General features: G+C 42.7%; 1 protein-coding gene across 1 annotated transcript in view; it reads right to left on the bottom strand.

Moving 5' to 3' along the window:
- Window positions 1–19,476, bottom strand: part of KNCN (kinocilin) — a 454,915-nt gene that overhangs the window by 199,288 nt on the left and 236,151 nt on the right. The window lies entirely within an intron of this gene.

Genomic DNA, 19,476 nt, shown 5'->3' with positions numbered 1-19,476 from the left:
ATGCCGGTAAATTACCAACTCCGCCATGGCTGGCGGGGCGGTAATTCCCCATTCACCATGGCCCCTTCCCCATTCCCATTTTTGGCCCTTAGGGCTCAATGGGAATGGGGAAGGTGCTAATTACGGCACCATAAATTACGGTGCCGTATTTAGCTCCTAGATCCCTTTGCGGGTTGGTTTTTTAACGCCTGCTAAAAGCAGGCGTTAAAGTGCAACCCGCAAAGGGACCTCGTAATCAGGCGTTAAGGGTTTAACGGCGCCAACACCTTTTACGGCGCCTTTAACCCCTTAACGCCTGGGTTGTAATGAGGCCCATTAAGTAGTTCATGAGCGGTCTCCCCATCATCCTTGACATCTTGTTACCAACATTGTAAACACAACCCCTCGAAGGGACTTTTTATAAAAATGTATTTCATAAGTGTTGTCATTAGTGATGTCATCAATTCCATGTGTGATGTCATCTTTGATGTCCTGGGTGTTGGTCTTGGCAGTGCACGTCGGTGACATGAGTTATGGTTGTTTATCTTACCATAAGTGGAGAATTTCTGCGGGTTATCGATTTTACTTGTAACCTTAACGTCCCTTTAGCAAAGTTTTTTTACTCAATATCTTTTAAATGTATCTACATTTCTCGTTGACCAAACAATCCTGTTTTTACCATGCAAGACTTACACTTGGTTCACCTAGGTGTCGTTCACGTGTAATTAATATAGGTAAATAAACAATCAAAGGATGGTGATCACAAGAATATAATGGACAATAAAATTAAATCAATTTGTGAGACCTGCAAGCCTCGTTGCCATGTACGATTTAGAGTAGCCACGTTATTCATATCCTTCAATACTATATAAAGGTTCCAATTCTTTAAAAAACATTCCAATTTTTTTCATATACTTACTGCCCCATTAATGTAGGAGTTACCGCCAATCGGGGTGCAGTAAACCGATGAATGTTGCTGCTAATACAATCTGCATTAATATCACCTGCCAGAACGATGTGACCCTCGTGTCCTCCTTCAAACCTTTTCAAAAGTATATCTTCCAACCTTTCTATTCACAGATAACATCACATATGTCGTCATCAGACACTAGAGCATACTGATGACACTGATGTCATTGCAGCTAACAACATTGATGACATCACATATGTAATTATTGATGAAATATTTAATGACATCACCACTAGAGCATATTACATCTAACAGGCAAGCCAGATACAATAAAAAAATAAAAAGCACTTCACTATGTAAATCGAGTTCATACTTGAAAATAGTGCGACTTTTCAGGCATCATTTTCAGAGAGACTGAGAAATCTTTAAAATTGGGAGTTTTTGTAAAATAATAAAGGACACCCCACATTAAAAACAAAACACTCTCATAAATAAATATAAGATATACAAATATAAGAGTTAATGTATATGAGATTTGAAATGCGTGTCTTGACATTAGTAATTTTGTATGAAAACCTTGTCCACTAAGTTGCAAATTAAAAATGTTTTTAAAGTTTTAACTTCAGCCTTCATCAATATGTTGAAAGGCAGTCTATATGGATTAAGTCACATGTTCAAAAGTCCATACCACAGTCAATAAAAGCACTGTGTTGAACTAAATAAAAGCTGTGCATATCATTATTATGTAGCAGTCCAAAAAATGATGTCTCGAAAATGAAAAGATCCAATTTTCCGAATCACTTATTTTTTTTATTAAACCAAATGATATGATATGATATGGCATTTATAACGCGCCTATACGCAAGTGTTTCAAGGCGCGACGAGGCAATGGAGGAGGAACAGGAGGAAGACAGACAACGATCCTACTAGGCCTGGTGTCATTCAGGTCGCGCAAGTGCATCGGAAAGGGGAATGGGGAGAGTGGGAAAGGGAAAGAAGGCCTTGTGGACAATGCAGATGGTTTTGAACATAATCTTGCAGCCACAGGGAGCCACTGCAGAGATTTCAGTCATGGAGAGATGCGATCCCTGGGCTTGATTACTATTTATCAACAAAGCAGAAGTAGGTTTTCTAAATTCAATGAACTGTATAAACAAGCAACACTAGTATAGTTTGTTTAATCTTTTATTAGTATACACTAATTAGATGCATAGTTATGTGATGTTTCTCATATTTCTTGAAATAAAGGCATTGTTTTTTCACAACGCGGTACAAGTCCCAATAACGCTGGATGCCTTCACGCGGTAGCAGCTGCAGACCCGGTCTCCTGTTCCTTGGTCGTGGTGGTGAAAGTAGGGACTCTGGATGGAATTTCACAGCAGCAGTCGAGAGATGGACTCCCAGCAAAGGATTCTTCATGCTCCAATGTGGATCTGTGGAATTGGCACCTTTTCAGAGACACCAGTGAAGAACTGTTCTCGTTGTCCGATCGATTTACCTCTCTTGCTGGGTCATGCACTCTGGTGAGAGAACTTTGAGGAGTGCAATCTTGCTTCTGGAGTACCAGCCGGAGTCCACCAAAGGTTCAGGATGTATTTATTTATTTATTTGAATTTGTAAAGCGCCCATTGCCCTCGAGCATCGCAGCGCTGTTAAGAATGCTTGCTTAGTTACATAAGTGCAGTTAGAAGGCATACATACATAGATGATAGCTTCAGACAATTACAGTAAGAGCATAACAGCGATTACATAGATTGGTAGGCAAGTGTATGGTGCCAGCCACATCTTACACGGCGGCAGCTACATAAAGTTGCAAGGTCAGTTTCGGTGGGCAAGAGCATGGTGCCAGCCACATGTTGCATGGCGGCAGCTACAAACAGTTGCGGGGTCAAGAATAGTATGCATACATTAGTGCTACCTAAGGGTTGAATAGCATGGGGCCAGTCCCTTATTGGACGGTGGCAAATGCATACTATTACATAGGTTTAAAGCAACGGCATTAGCCTAGAGCAAGTCTCATTGAATGGCAGGCAACTATATACACTTACTGGGGTGGGAGGAGAAGGGAGGAAGGAAGGACTAGGGGGTAGGTGAAGGGGGTGGGGACAAACATGGGCAGTCGGGGGGGTGGAGAGTGGGGACATGAAGGGGGGAGAGGAGGGTTGGGGTGAAGGGGGTAAGACATGCAGAGGGCAGCAGGGGGAGTTTGAGATTTGTTCTTCGCAAGACGATGCACCGCAGGATGGTCATGGGTCCCAGGTATTGGCGGTTTGCAGCCCAAGCGGGTCACAGTCCTCTTCAGTGCTTCCCTGTCAATTCGAAAATGGGGTAGGGACAGCAGCAGTCACTTCAACAGGCTTCACCGGTTACTGGAAGTGGCAGCAGGCATCTCTGGTACACTTTATCTTCGGTTCTTCTGTTCCAGTGGTAGACTTGTCTTCAGCTTCAGGATCCAGTCCACTTAAGTAGGAACCCAGCCAATCGGAACTCATGATACCTTCAAACTCTGGGAGGTGGCTGTCCTTTCAGGACAGCCAGCCTCCCAGCTGGCACTGGTTTCAGACAGGAATACCAGAAGACAAAGGGCTGCAGAGTTTCAGACTCCTCCCTCGTTTCCTTTATTCACATTCATTCGGGATCCTTGGCAGGCTTCCCAAGGGATTCCTACCAAAGGCAAAAGTCAAACCAGGACCTTCCCCACTGAAGATGGCGGAGGAAGGACCAGGAAAGGGCAAGCACACAAGAAATGGTGAAAAAAGAATATAGCCACCATGTTTACCCTTCAGTCTATTAACGGGGCTGTGAACACAGCCTGCGGATAAAAATCCCACAAGTCGGTAGAACACATACACTGCCACCAGCCATTCAGGTATTCTTGTCACTGTAACAGAAATATTACAGGAGCAGTGAGAAGGGGGATACTATGTAACCCCTCAGCACTCCACATAAGGTGGCGTGTGCTGATATCATAATATAAAATGTAGAAAGGATAACAAATTATCCCTCTACCCTTGGGAATGTGTGTTCCCACAAAGGAAAATAAAAGAAAATACAAAGGGAAGCCCAAAGGGCTGCCAGTAGCACTGCACAAAAGGTGTTACGTGCTACAAAAGCACTTTTTATATGCGTTACAAAATATGGAGAAAACATGACTCCATTAAAATAATGAGTGAGTGCGAAAAAGGCCCCCACTCAGGAGACAGATAAACAATTAAATAGTGCTGGGGGTCTCACAGATGAAAGAGATTTAGCATAGAAATGAAACACTCACCCACCTGCCAGACCAACACTGTCACCGGGTACCATAGAGCGGCTCTTCACCATACGGAATACTACAGAGCTTCATCTGCACCACGCGCTCATGCACTTCCAACCTAGTGCCTTTTATGCACTTTGCACCATCCTACCTGGGCCCATAGTTTTACTAGGCACTAATTAGCGGCCATACACAGCCCCTCAGTCATATACTACATGGTGCTCCTTCCGTCACTCCTATAGAAGCACCTTAATAAACGTGTTCATCAGAGAAGAAACTTAGAAGTCCTTCTCTTCTCTCCTCTCATCCAGAGACCACAGCATTTATTTCCTTACCGTAAATTCAGATCCTGTGACTACGGTACTTAATTACATTACCGTGAACACTCCAGCCACCATTGCTGGGCCTGGTATAATCACAGCCAGAGGTACATTTTTCCTGTTAAAAATTACCTTTCTGCTTATGAATCAACATAAGATCTAGGTAACCTATTGGTACCCTTTCCCTGTAGACACTGCTAAGGATCCTCTGCCAGCATACTGAACAGGCTGTACCTAATAACCTCAAGTTCACCGTTGATACTACAAAGGTAGGCCCTTTGTACGCAGCTCCCTATCACAGCTAATCACTATGTGGTCACCCTTCTCTGACACACACTCTTCAAATTGTCATCCGTCCCTTTAGGCGTTCACACTATCATCTGCCAACAATTAGATCTCAGTGAAGGCTGACTCCATCCCGAACCAGAAACACGAACATGATTTTGTTTCGACAACAATAACATACTACTATTCTGAAAGTAGTATATGAACTCGCACTAAAAATATATGCTACTAACCCTGTAAACATTTTGTATTTCTTTGTTTGCCCGCTAGGGCTTACATGTGTTTTTTAAGGTTCAATTTTGTATTTGTGAACCTACAGTTTTTAGATGTGTGTCTAAACCTATGAATACATTGAATTGTTTTTTCCTTAACAATTTTCCAGCCCTTTTGTGACCACCAACAGCTAGTATTTGTACAAACTACCTAACTGCTCTTTAGGCCTATCTATTTTTGCACGGTTGAAAAGAGGTAGCTGTTGACTCCTTCTTGTTTCCTTTATGTAAATTGCCTTTTTCGAGTCAAGCCCCCCTATAACAAAAAAGAAGGCCCTTTCTTGCCCTATCTTTACCTTATTTACTCTTAAATCTCTGCCTTTGGGGCAAGGGTATTACACCATATTGCAGGGTTGACAGTGTTAGTTCTAAAGTCCACCCAAAGGGACTTTATAAAACTATACCTTGGACAATACAGAAACTTAGTATAAGACTGTACCACCTTGTTGGTAGCAATGACAGAGCATACAGGCTTATTTTAGGAGGGTGCGAGGGCTGGAGAGAGGTACAAAAAACATGTAGCATATGGCCCGAAAACAATTGTATACACTGATGTATTGTACATCTAAATGTGTAATTATATATACATAGACAAAGAGAATTCTTTTAGAAAGGTAAGTACTATTAGAAGTTATAAATCCATTATAAAAACCAATACAATGCTTATGATAAGTAAACCAGATTTAGAATAGCAGTATGCTGTTCAAGGTGAGTAAAACATACTGTTACATATTTAGAATGGGATTATGCGGTTCAAGCAGAGTAAAACCACATTAGACTTTTACAATGGCATTAAGCAATTCAAGATAACCAGATTCTATTGGTAGTAAACTATGTTGCTTATTCAGTTTCAGGAATAATATAGTTATACTAACCATGTTATAAGTACGTTCATTACAAACAATACAAACGCTGCTGCCCACCAGCTCATCAGCCTTCGACCCAGAGAACACTGGCCCTCTATCCTAAACCACCAACAACACCCGCCTGGGTGACTGACCTCCAGGTTGCTTACTGGTGCTCAGCCAGCTCACCTAAGTCCTATCCTGCCAAAAATGAACAAATAGATCTTATACATTAACTCTCAATCCCGCACAAATGAACTACAGTCCCAGACGGTGTTCCAACCACAAAGCGCATTGAGACCATACAAATGGGAAAAGGGCACTATATAAATGAAATACAATAAAATAACATAAAATAAAAACATGTAGCTTCTAAGTTTCCAGTGGTCTTTGATGAAGTCATAAATCCTGTCATAAATGATGTCATGTGGAATGTCATCATTAATGCTGTTTATGATATATTCAGTGTGCTTGTGAGGTGTTCAATGGGGAACTCTGAGCTAAATTGGCAAAAGCTTCCCAGAACTGCTGAATTTGTTGGTGTTTGCTGCTTTACTGATACCTTCATGTCACTTCTACTTGTTTTTTCAATGAATTTCAAGGGTTTTTTTTGTGTTGAACTGATTCAACATAACTATCTCTTAACTTAAATTGCTTCACTAAATTTGAAGAGCTTGATATGCTACATGTCCCACTATCTGTAGTACTATTTGTTTCTTCTGATAGTATACACATACCTTATGCAATGTTAAAAGAGGGTTCTTAAATTATGCACCATGGAGTTGTTCATCTCAATAATGGTCCTCAACCTACAGCCATGGCGAGTGACCACTTTGCCCAGGGCATGGCCTTTGCCATGTACTTATGAGGAAGAGGATGAGAGCATGCAACAAGGAAGAGGGACTGAGATGAGAAGAGGGTCTGGGACATGGAAGATGGACTGGATAAGAAAGATGGAAGGGGATGAAGAAAAATGACGGTGACAAGAAAGATTGACCGGGATGAGGACATGGAGGAGAGATAGGGTAAAGGAAGAAGGACTGGGGTGAGGAACAATGAGGGATAGGGACAAGTAAGTGGGATGGGTATGAGGAAGTGGGACAGGCATCAGGAAGAAGAACTGGGATCAGGAGGCATGACTGAAATGAGGTAAAGTATGAGAGACTTTGGACAAGGTAAAGGTGCTGGGATGAGGATGATGCCTCTAGCCTTCATGCTCATGGATTTGCACTTTCTACCCCCAAGTAGTACAAAAGGGCTGGGATTAGGAAGAGAAGTTGTGATGAGGAAGATCATGGTACTGGGATGATGAAGAAAAGCTAGTACCCGGAAGAGGACTATGGATTAGGACCAGGACAGGGTACTGGTTCAAGGAAGAGGGACTGAGATAAGAAAAGGAATGGGGATGAGAAAGAGGTAATGGGATCAGAAAGTGGACGAGGGACTAGTAAGATTTTAATACATCAAGTGTCCTCGTCATTTTTCTTCTCTACATCCAATAATATTTTCATCCCTATAGTCTTTTTTGTAGTCTTCTTGCATTGTGATATAGCTACTCTGATAACACAGAAGGCGAGTAATATTAGTACTAAGGCTAGTACTAAGCCTGCTATCAGTACTTTCCGTCCACTAGCCATCCATGATTGTAGCCAGGAAAAGATGTATGATGCCCAGTCGTCGTCTTGCCCTATCTTGTCTATCTCTGCCTCCATTTTAGTGGGCTGGTTTGATAATTGCATGATAGCCTCTGTTTGTGTTCAGTTTTCTTTGTTGTGGGCAGGTATGTATGTGCACCAAGAATATCTGATCTTGGTGCACACGCCTCCTTCCATAGACGTGAGAAGGTCCAGAAAGTATTTGTTCTGTAAGGCCATTAATCTGATCGCTCTCAGCTCTTCTTTGATGGCATTGAACCCCTTGACAGTCAAGTTTATTGTCTGTAACAGTTCCCATTGCGTGATCTGGTGCCATTTGGTATTTACATTTGCCTGTAATGCTGGAATTATTGATGCAAAGAGCATCTTTGTCCTGCTGAACAATCTGTGTTCTGGTGGTATGGCGTTGAGTGCATCTTTCATTTTTGATGACACATAGTTCCCTCACTTTACTCTTGTCAGCTCTACAGATCTCTTCTTCCTCTGATGTGTACCATGCTTATGGAACCCATTCACTATGTCTCTTTGGGGTAATACTAATGGTGGTGTGTTTAAATGTACTAGAGAGCATATTCCTCCCCAGTTTGGTGGCAGCTGCATGTATGCCTTGGGTCCGCAGGCCCAGTAGTGATCCATTAGCACTGTTGTACCGACCTTTATTCTGTCTAACCTTCACTTGACCATCATTCTGGACACACAATTAAGCACCATCAAGTGGTAAAATTGGCATAGCAACTGCTTCATTCTCCACCCAGGTGAGCAGTTTTGTACGTGCTGCCCATTCCTTAGGGCAATTGTCATTATCCTTCTGAACTATTTCTACTGAAACTGTGAGGAGTTCATGTGCTTTGCTCCCAACCATTCCCTCCTTCCATCATTCATCTGTGAATATGTGTCCATACACCAGTAACTGCAGTCTTTCCCAGCATCCTAGCATTCCTCTTATCTCTCTTTATCCTGTCTTTGGGCATTGCAAATCCTTTTGCGTCACTATTCTAACTTCTCCTTTGTTCGGGCCATCAGGAACATATTCTATTGACTTGTCCATGCTCCAATAGTCACGTATCATTTCTTGAGTCTTGATATAACTGTCCTCATATGGGAACGTCTTCGGCAACATCCATAGTAGTGTAGCCCACTTCCCTTGGAATTGGCTTCTGGTTGTGCAGAGTAGCAAATGCATAAGGCATTGTGCTCTTGTGGTTATAATTTTTGTTGCTACACATGTTCTGGATGTACTCATGGCAAAGGGGATGAGAGAGCACACATAGAAGCTCTCCTTCAGAGTTTCTTTCCCCACTTTGGTCATGTGTTTATACCACATGTTATTAGATACATGGGCTGAATCTGCTAGGTATGAATTTAACTGTTTGTAATCTATTTCTGCGCTTCATTTAAGTATTTTCACTTATCTATTGGCATTAGTCATCCCCCCAGATATGGCTTCAGTAAGGACAGGAATAGGGGTTGCTTTGCCAGTGCAATCTTGTGTAGTGCAAAGAGGGTAAAGAACACAAAATATCAGCTCTAATCACAGGTTCCATTTTCCATAGTACTGAATGTCCTCTGTATTGTCTGTAAATTCATGAGATCACATGGAAAAAAAACAAACCATATACTATATTGTTATTGTTTTAGTGTGTTAGTTAAGCTCTTCTACAATGCATTGGTCAAGTGCTGCAAAAAACAGTTATCCCACATGAGTTCACTTTTGCACTGTTCAGCAACGTGATGATAGGTGTGTCAACTTGGGTCAAAATCGGATAGGTGTGTGCCACATGAAGAGGGAAGGCAGGAAATAACTAACTTAGGTGGTATCATCTGTTCATGTGTGGTTGCAGAATATTGTCATCATTTTCCATATACTTAGTATATACATGTACATAGTCTCCTTTCTCCACTGCTGCGGCTATGAATCTTGCTGGGTTTACAATTCTGCATCTCACTACTTTTATTGCCGGATTCGAAATGATCACCATGTATCCGGTTGCTCTCTGCATGGGCTATGTGCTTTTGGGCTTTTCGAGAATAGCGAAAACAGCATGCTCCACCTAACGTGTGGTACTGGACACCATTCTGATACTCGCAGACTTTTCTACTGCAAACGCAGCATCGGCCAATGCTTGGTCGCAAGGTTAGTACCCATTCATCACTGGGTCTACGTGTCCGCTACAATAAACTATAGGCTTACATCCTAACACTGTTTTCTGGGTAAGCACTACAGTCATATTTCCTCTGTTGAAGTGTAATCTCTCACACTGAGATTACAATTTGTAATCTCTAACACTGGGGCTGTGCATATTGCCCCTTCAGTCATCTCTTGTGTCCATGTTAGGTTACCACCCCCCCTTGTGCTTTGAGGAGCCCTCTTAATAGGGGTCTTGTGTATGTGCTATAGTTGAATACCCAAGCTCTGCAATAATTACAGAGATCTAAGAACTGTTGCATCTCTCTCACTGTCCATGGCAGCTGCATTATAAAGATTGCCTCTGCTATTTCTGGGATTTTCTTCCTATTCTTCCTATTTTCTTCCTATTAGCTGTCTGATGTTCAACACATATTTCTAACAGAATTGTAACTTTGCCTTGTCTACTTTGTAACCATTTACTGCTAGCATTGTCAGTAGATGCACTGTTGTTCTGACCTGATGCAAATCAAGATGTTGTCCATGTACTGGTTGACTGTGCTATCCACGTGTATGTTCCCTAGGTTCATCTGTAGGAATGTATTGAATATATAGTGTGATTTGCAGTACCCCTGAGGTAAAAGTGTGTGTTTCCATGTTTTATTTCTATACAAAAAGGATGTCAGCTCCTGTGACTCCTCATGAAATGGTATAGAGAAGAAAGTGTTCTTAAAATGTATTACCATAAAAGGAGTAGCTTCTGACGGAACGCTACATAGTATTGACGCTGGATTGGGAACGAATGGGAATTCTGCCTCAACAATCTGGTTCAAAGGACATAGGTCCTGAATAAAATACCACAAACCCCCTGTCGCCTACTCCACCAGATAAATAGCTGTGTTACACTGCGACTCCGAAGGTACCAAAATGTGTTGCTTTACTAATGCAGAAATTGTCTCATAAATGCCTTTGTCTGCCTCCATGGATGGAGGGTATTGTTTCTCCCTCAGTAAGATAGCCCCAGACTTTAGCTTTATTTTGAGAGCTCCTACTCCCTTTAACAAGTCAAGGTCATATAGACTGCTGATTCATAGGACACTTGGTACTCACGCAGGGTCTTCTTCGAGAAATGGTGGTGGTGCCTTCTTCAATCAAACTATTCTCTGTGGCACTTTTCTATAGTGTATCCTCACCCAATAGGTAATGCTCATAAAGAACACTGTCTCAAGATCTGTATGATTGTCTCGAAACAGTTCTTCATCCGTCAAGTCTGTCAGTCTAAGCCCCTCTCCTACCGCAATCACTGTCCTGCATGCTTGTCCTGTGTCATCAGTCCCATGCAGTGCTACTCTTTCATCCCTCACTATACCTGTCGCCTGTTTTATGGGCAACACCTGTTCTTCCTTCTCATCCAAGGTAACCTCTGGTCTGAACAAAAACTCATTGGGTATACGTATCAACTTGCATTGTATCCCTGAAAGCCATGATAGCAGCACTTCCACTCCATACTGAAATCATTTTGGATTTTCTGGAACCCCCCACTGTACTGTCTGTCCGATATATGCCTGATTTAGTTCCCTCACATTCATGTAATGAATTCCTGGAGTCCAGCATACTGTACCCTGATTGGTAAATGAGATGGTCATGTTAAATCGGCTCATCGTGTCCCTACCCATTACGTTTACTGGTGTCTGTCGGGAATATAACAATGGCATAGTCAGGTCATGCTCCCCTATGGAAATCAGAAATTCGTCAGTGAAAGGAACCAAATCTGTAGCACCAGCGAATCCCTGCACATTCATGGCAATGCCTGACATTGGGTATCTCCCTTCCTTAATATAGGATCTGGTCGCCCCAGTATCCACAAGGAAAGAAAATGTCTTGTCAACTATTGTCACCCCTACATGTGGTTCCTCTTTCGAGTCGGGTGTAACATATAGGATTGAACATATTAGGTTTGTCTGTGGGCTTTCCTATTGTGGGTATAGACTCATCCCAGTCCCTGTGCCCCCCAATTTCTGTATGGGAGTCTGTATCGTGGAGTCTGTATCGTGGAGTCTGGGTGTGTCGTGGCGACGACACCCTGCTGTGCTGGTACTTGCTGTGCTGGTTCTGTTGACTGTGTGTATTCCTGTGCTTGCTGAGTGTATACCATGGGTTGATATGACTGTATTGACATGCCTTGAGCTGGCACCAATTGTGGTGCATACATCTGCATATGCGTGTGATTTTGGGCATAATAGTCTGCTTGTTCTGTCTGATGTGCTGGCTGGTGTGTCACCCCCTAGTCTCCTACATTCCACTCTTGCTTTGGCACAGTTGTGATAAGAGACCTATCCTTTCGCACCTCCACCATTGTGGTGGACCCCCCATTCGTCTCGACTATCTCCCATTAAATCTGTCTCTGCTCTGCTGCATTGGGTGTCCAAACCCTCATCCCCGGGGTACTCCTCCCATCCTCTTGGCCAGTAGTTGTTGTCAATCCTTCATACAAAGCATCCCCCTGCTACTTGTGGTAGATTTTGCGCATTCTGTAACTACTCCCTCTCCACTCGTCCAAATTACCCCTTCCATTGTGTATTTTGATAGCTTCTTTTGCACTAACTTCGCCTCTTCCTGCTTTCTCTCCACCCGCTGTGTTCTGTGCTGTCACTCTGAGATACCCTGCCCTTTTCCAGATGTCATCAGCTACCTCACCAAGAATAGCTGAAAGTAAGCTCTTCATGTCACCCACTGCCAGTGTCGTCCCTGCCGTCAGTGTCTCTAGCTCGTCATTTCCCAGCCCCTGCAGTCAACGAGGGTAATTTACACCTCAAAGTATCCTTGTCCATCTGTTGCCACAGTGTATATTGTGGTCATCCTCCACCTTTCTCTAGTAACGGAAACGGTGTCAAGTCATGTCTCTCTGTGTCTTTGGTAGGTGTGAACTCCCTTGTCATATCCATCCTTCTCTGTCCAGGTAAGGCTCTGAGCCTCTGTGCATATGGAGTAACTTTGTCTGCACCGTGCGACCTATCCCTGGGACACTCCAGTCATCCTTCGGGTTATCCCTCGTTTCTATCTGTATTTTTACCTTCTCCCCACAATATAGCTCTGTTGGAGCTTATTTCTCTAGAGGGGCAGCAGGGCCTCCTCCCTTCATCACTGTCACTTTCCTTTCGGTCTGACGCTGAGGTCCCAATACTATCATCACTGTATCCCACTCTCTCATCCTCAAAGCTAAGCCTCCTTAACATGTGTTTCCCTTGTAGCTTCTCCAATGCCCTATCCAAAGAATAGCATTCCCCCCTTAAGGGCGTACCTGTTACACTCCTGCTTGTCTTGGGGCCAGCTACACTATCTCTCCTTCTTCTATAAAGTATCCCAATCCCCTCATCCTCGTCATCATTTAAACATGTGGATTCTATCATAGTGTCTGTTAATTTAATAGAAGGTCTCTCTCTACTTCTGTCTCTCTCCGGCTCTTCTTCTCTGCATCAACGCTCTTTAACGAGTCATTCTTTTTCCAACTTTCTCTTTTTCTCTCTTTATTTGCAACGATCTCACCTTTTCTTCCTACACTTTTCTCACTGCCTTTTCCTCTAGCTCCTGTCTATTCCTCTCTCAATCCTCCCTTTACTTCTCTTCTGCTTTCTCCTCCTCTTCTTAGTCAGTCTTGTTCCTCCTTCTCTTCCCTTTCTCTTCCACCATTATCTCTGCCGACTCTTTGGCTTCTTCCTCTCTCCCCTTACATTTCAAGTCTTCCTCTCTCGCATGTCCTGGATTACTTGTAGTCTCCCCGTCCAATTTGAGCAATACCTGTCCTCCTACCCACTCATTTATTAGGACTATCGCTTCATGATCCCCACTATATCCTGTCATCCCTTTACCATCTTCTCTCATTTTCAGTTGTAAATCACTGCGCTCTTCATGTTCGACAATGATCATTTCTGTTTTCTTATTTGCTTGCTTCACGCTGCTAAGTGTGTCCACGCTGCAATAGACGGGTTGTGCAAAGACAGGGTTGGTATATCCTACCGCTGCTTTTAGTTCTTTCAAAGGGTAAAATCCCTGGATTTCTACTGTGGGGTCTGTGACTGTGGTTTGAGGAGGAGGAGCAGTGGGTGATTCGCCTCCCGCACCTCATTGGCTCAACATCCACTGTTTTTGTGTGGATCCTCTCCCTTGTCCTGGAACATTTTCCATATCTCCAATATTGCTAATCTGTTGCTTAAGTTCTTTACCTTAAAGTCCTCATGTAAAGAAGTGGTCATATGTTGTTGCACATATTTAGAAAAACTGCCATCCCGGGGCCATGGCCTCATCATTTTGGCCTTTTTATTGCAAGTCCATTCTGCGCTATACTCGCGTAATTTGTCTTGATTCCGCAGGAAGCGGTGTATCCCTCATGGCCGCACGTCACTTTCTGACTTCCAATACTTACTTGACCTTAAATCGAGATGTTGACATATTCAGATACCTTATCAATTCATAATTTACACAATTGTCATTCATTTTCAGTCAAATTCTCAAAAACTATACCAATTCTCAAATCATTCCAACAGCCTCTCTGGCTCACCATTGTCAATACAAGCATGCTCTTCGCACCACCCAAATTGCATTTTCCACCCTTAAGGCCAAACCATAACTTCCTTCATGTGCTCCTTGAGCTCAGCCCCAATGGCATAACACTCCTTACCAATGTAAATATAATTTCAACAAGCTAAATCCCATCGCCTTCCAGACATTCCAAATCCTATTGAACAACCTTACACGTGACGTCACGAACCTACAAGAAAAAATTCTAATAAATCAACATATACCCCCACTTCTCACAACGCAAACACGACAACTGATATAAGACAATGCACGCCCGTCTTCCTGCCTCTTCAAATCACAGGGGAAACCAAAATGATATGGTGCTTCTTCTATGCCGCCACATATAGAAATGCATCTTAAGATAACTTAAGAAACTACCTTCCGTGTCCTAAGCTAGTGCCTTGCTAATACCTAGACACATGGATTGCTATATATAAAATCATCTGTAAACTAAGCAGAACTGCCTAGAGCATAAGTATCCTTTTCATGTGTTTTTTATATTTTTAATCTGCCAAGTAAGCTGAGGACCTAGAGTACAGGTATAGTTTTTATGGTATTTTCTATTTTTCATCCGTAACCTAGCTAACACCTGGCAACAGGAATCCTTCACAACAACGTAAAGACACAATGACAAACAAAACTTTCCCCCTAAGTCTATACTTACACTACGTGATCCACTGAAGCACCTCAGACACTGACTCCCCACAATCTGCCACTCTGCTGTCCGGTCTGCTTGGCGTCCCATTGGGAGCAGGCAGGAATTTCTCCAAGGCGGCTCCTGACGACCTCTTCAATTTCCACACGTGGTCTTCTGGTCTGGCCCTCATAAGTCACGGTGCATCACTTCGGGCACGCGTCAGGAAAAGGAGGCCTTAATTCCGAACAGTCTTAGTGACCATCCACTGCTACTACTTGTAATGGAGTGGTAGGGTCCCTCTTAGCAGCTACACTGATTACCAGCAAGAGCACACCTGGGCCCAGGAAATTCCCCCATTGCAAGAATGGAAGACTAAACCATAGGGCAAAGTTTAGCGTCTTTATTAACAATCAAAATGACAGGGATTTCAGCTTGAACAGCATAAATCTTCAAGATCACTCATTCTCCAGACGCATGCCATGGCTTTTTATCAGACAGTGACATCACAAATCAAAGTATATCCCAAAAACCTATCTGGAGTGAGGATTGGTTAGTTGGAAAAAACTATATATGTAATCTATAGAGGTTAGTATGATCATTGGATAGCCATATCTGGTGGCTCCTCCTGGAACCACCTCTAAGTGTCATGAATACAAAGTTACAGGTTAGTATAAGAATGATTGGCCCATGAAACATGGTGTGCTTAACGTGAAAAGTAGTTAGGGATTGGACAGTCTTCTCAGCCTTGGGACCTTGGATAGTTATCAGGTCAAGTGCAACTATTAAAATGGTGGGAACAATCACAAAAGCGCTGTGTGTTCCCAATAAGTGACAGAACATTTCGGCTTTGAAATTGTATAATTGATGTATCTTTCGATGGGAACAGCCCTCCTCTGTCTGCCCCAAATGAATAGGCTCTGTCTCGCACATTCAGGTCACTTATGTAGGAACCATGAAATTGAGCTCTCCTGCTTGTAATTAAGAGGATTTTAGACTATATGCCTTGGAGGTGTCTTATCACTTTGGTTAACTAGAAACCTCCCATCTCTGCTTGTCCTTGGTGAGGCTGTGCACAGTGTCTGTGCTGGAAGCCTTGTCTGCATGCGTCAGCTAGATCAGTCTGTCAGTCTTTACCTGTGTTCTGCTTTCACCATTCACTCCCTTTGCACCTATGGCTTCCATCTTTGTTCTCCTGGCCGTCCATGTTAGTTGCAGTTAAGCATGAGCAAGCTAGGTGCAGGTATTCTTAGGTGTCTTGCTGTTTCCACATAGAAAAGATTGACGACTGTATGTGTGTCAGTCCTCTAACTATGTGAGTCATAAGTATTTGCATCACGTCTACCAGCAATAAACTAAAATGTTTGTGTAGCTTTGTGCATGGATGCCTATGTGCTTCATGTCTAAAGCATCTATGTCATTATATCAGTGGTGACATCATCAGCTTCTTTGAGGCTGTAGTCAGTCAACTTGTTTGATCAATGACAACTTCATTTCCTCAACGTTGTCAGCCCGGTATGGTCTGAATGGTTGTCTGAGTGAATAGTGCTTCACACATCTGCGATACATCAACAAGGTGAGGAAGGGTCTAGAAATGATGCACAGCTCTCATCTCTCTACCTATATGGTTGGTAATAGGGTGGGGGTCATGAGGGCTTTGCTTGTGTCTCCCACTTCAAGGAAGATGGACTGGGACAAGGATCAGAAAGACACATTGTGATGAGCAGAAGGAGGAGTATTAGAAAGAGGGTTAGGGATGAGAAAGAAGGACGAGGATGAATAAGCGGGACTAGGACAAGGAAGATGTATAGGGACTCGAGGAAGAGTGGCTGGGATAAGAACGATGGACTGGGTCAAGAGAAGGGCATAGCACAAGGGACTGGGCTGAGGACGAGCGACTGAGACAAGGAAACAAAAAGGGACTGGTATAAGGAAGACAAACGAGGACGAGAAAGAGACAGGTACAAGGAAGAGGATGATGGAACTTAATGAAGAAGAGGCACTGGTGTGAGGATGCAAGACTGACAAGAAAGAGGGACTGAGACAAGTAAAGAGAGACTTGGAGGAGAAGAGGTAGGAGGAACAGTAGGAATTGGGATGAACAAAAGGATGAGGGTCTTGGATCAGGACGATGGACTAGGATAGTGAAGAGGAAGAAGGACTGGGATGAATGGGAACAGGTGAGCTAAGGATGAGGTACTGGGTTAAGAAAGAGAACTGGAATTTAGAAAGAGGAAGACAGGCCAGGATGAGGAAGGTAATGAGGGATTGGAATGAGAAAGAAGGATGAGGAAAAAAAAGATTGACTGGGATAAAAAAGAGTAAGAGGGACTGGGATGAGAAAGATAGACTAGGACTATCAAAATAAAGACAAACTAAATTGAGGAAGAGGAAGTGGGTCTGGGATGAGGGAGCAGGACTCGAATGATGCAGAGTTTGAGTGTCTTATTTAAGAAGACATATGGTTAAGAAGACATATGGGTCGAGCAAAAAGAACAGGGATTGTGACGAGGAAGGGGGACTTGGATGAGAAAGCAGGATTGGGACATGGAGGAGGACAAGCAACTGGGACAAGGAAGATGGACTGGCATAGGGGAGAGGAAGAAGAACTGATATAAAGAATGGGAATGGGATAAGAAAGAAGGACCGGTATGTGAAGGAGGAAGTGGGATTGGGATGAGGAAGAGAACGAGGGACTAGAACAGTAAAGAGAGATGTGGATGTGGAAGAGGCTCTGGGATGTTTAAGATGATGAGAGACTCACATGATGAAGAGGGGTTGGCACACAAGAAAAGGAACTCAGATAACGAAGAGGTGCAGGGACTAGAATGTAGAAGAACAAGTGACAATGAACATAAAAAGTCCTGGGATAAGGAAGGGGGAGGAGAATGAGAGAGAGGTACCAGGACAAGGAAGAGGATAATGGAACTGGCATGAGGAAGAGGCACTGGGAAGAGCATGTAGGACTGGACAGAAAGGGGGGATTAAGATGAGGGAGTGGAAGTGTGACTAGGAAGAGAAGAGAGAGGAGGAGAGAGTGCAATCAAGAAGAGGATGAGTAGTTGAGATGAGGAGGGATTAGAATAATGGAACAACAAAAATGAACCTGGGAGAAATGAGATCAGACCATCTGTACACATTTAAACAATACCAAGTCTTGTCAAAAAATATATATTTATTTATAAGCAATTTAAACAAACATCCACATTTAAACACCACCATTCATTCCATCATTCATTCACAATCTCACTATACATGTCAATATTCCACACTTGTGGTACTAAGACCACCTAGAACCAATATATTAACATACATTTCAACACCTCCTGGTGATTACAGTAAGTGTTAATACAAAAACAAATAGCATATTGCTTATTTGCTGTAACTCAACATATGTTTCGGTCGTCACAATAGGCCCCTAATTAAAGCCGGCAAATATAAGCAACCTTCTTCAGGAGACGGATGGTTCTGTTGCAACCACTCCGAAATGTCAAAAGGTGTAGGATGTCATCAAACCTCAATCTCCACGTGAATTAATGTAGACGCGTGTCAACGATGGACTAAATCCTGCAGTGGTGCTAGATAACTCTGCGCCTATACTGATCAGGATTAGAATAATGAAATGGAAGAAGGACTGGGATAAGAAAGAGGTACTGGATTGAGAAAGAGATTCTGGAATTTGTAAATTAGTAAGAGAAAGACAGATTGGAATGAGAGAGAAGGGTGAGGCAGAGAAAGATGGAATGGAAATAGGAAGTAAAGGAACTGGGGTAAGGAAGAGAAAGAGGGTTTGGGATGTTGAAGCAGGAGTGAGAAGTAAAGAATGTTGCACAGAAAGTGACACCTACCCGCTAACGTGAACTTTCACCATACATTCAGAAACTTGTACAATAGAAATAAACAACTCAAATAACCATAATCTAACCAATAGTAAGAGGCAGCTCAAATGGTCCCCAGATATTGGTACAAAGCATGTGTCTCAAATAATAACTAGTGGTGCTGTGGACCTGGGGATCTGTCTAAGTGGGCTTATTGACCCAGCAGTAGTGATACATTTCTTTGATAAACTAAATGCAATAATGAATAACTGCTCGACAGTGAAACGCCTAAATACTTCCTTGCACAAACCATTTAAAAACTAGTTTGATGAAGGCTCTAGGGACTCTAAACAAAACGCGCTCTTAATTTTAAAATCCGGGTAAACCACCTGTCCGGAAATAATAGACGCTCAGAGATTATATAGAAAAAATCAAGAAAGAGACAATATAAATCTGAGAAGATTTAAAGAAAACATATGGTAATAAAGAATTTTTGGAAACTGGTAACACAGGACATGTCAGATGGGTCATCAACAACCCACTAGAATCCATTAATGCTTTATGCATGGATTAAATCCAACTATAATAGAAGGTTTTATAAATGAATTCTCTGGGAATATTCTCTGGGAACAAATCTCCTGGTCCGGAAGGGTTGTCTGTTGATGCATATAAATCGAATCCTTTATTATGGGCCCATGTCTCAACCAATTTGTTTAAATCGATCCCAATACAAAAATGTTGTACTCCAGGCCAGCTTGCTATTCAGCGCTAAAGTTCCAATCTTTAAAAAGGGAGACTG

The sequence above is a fragment of the Ambystoma mexicanum genome, chromosome 1q (assembly GCF_040938575.1).
Source record: "Ambystoma mexicanum isolate Mex_15411 chromosome 1q, UKY_AmexF1_1, whole genome shotgun sequence".
Lineage (NCBI taxonomy): Eukaryota > Metazoa > Chordata > Amphibia > Caudata > Ambystomatidae > Ambystoma > Ambystoma mexicanum.
Note: the sequence above shows the minus strand (reverse complement) of the source record. Positions and strands in the feature narration are given on the sequence as shown.